The sequence below is a fragment of the Triticum aestivum genome, chromosome 1D (assembly GCF_018294505.1).
Source record: "Triticum aestivum cultivar Chinese Spring chromosome 1D, IWGSC CS RefSeq v2.1, whole genome shotgun sequence".
Classification (NCBI taxonomy): Eukaryota; Viridiplantae; Streptophyta; class Magnoliopsida; order Poales; family Poaceae; genus Triticum; species Triticum aestivum.
Window position 1 is genome coordinate 90,159,925 of NC_057796.1, and position 575 is coordinate 90,160,499.

Consider the following 575-nt stretch of genomic DNA (forward strand, 5'->3'; position numbering starts at 1 on the left):
TCATTCTGGTCGCGAACGTGTACGTACATATATACTGGTCGATGTAGAGGCGCGCACGTGTCGTAGTAGAGGCGCGTACGTGTCATAGTAGAGGCGCGCACGTAGCATGTACACGTATGTACAGCGGCCAGGGTGCAAGAAAGAAAATACTGCCACGTACGTACATACGGGCAGGGTCTCGAACGCCTACTCGCACATACGTACAGCGAGGGCTCGTGTACATCAGCGTCGTCGTCGTGTTCATGGGGAGGCAACGGAATGCGTCGTGTTCATGGGGAGGCAGCGGAATGCGTCGTGTTCATGGGGAGGGGTGTGGCGTATCGCAAAACGGAGGAAACGGACCTCCTACGGTCGAAACGGGGGTCCTGTTGATCGGGAGGAGTGTGGCGTACCGCAAAACAGAGGAAACGAACCTCCTACGGTCGAAACGGGGGTCCTGTTGATCGGGAGGGGTGTGGCGTACCGCAAAACAGAGGAAACGGACCTCCTACGGTCGAAACGGGGGTCCTGTTGATCGGGAGGGGTGTGGCGTACCGCAAAACGGACGAAATGGACCTCCTACGGTCGAAACGGGG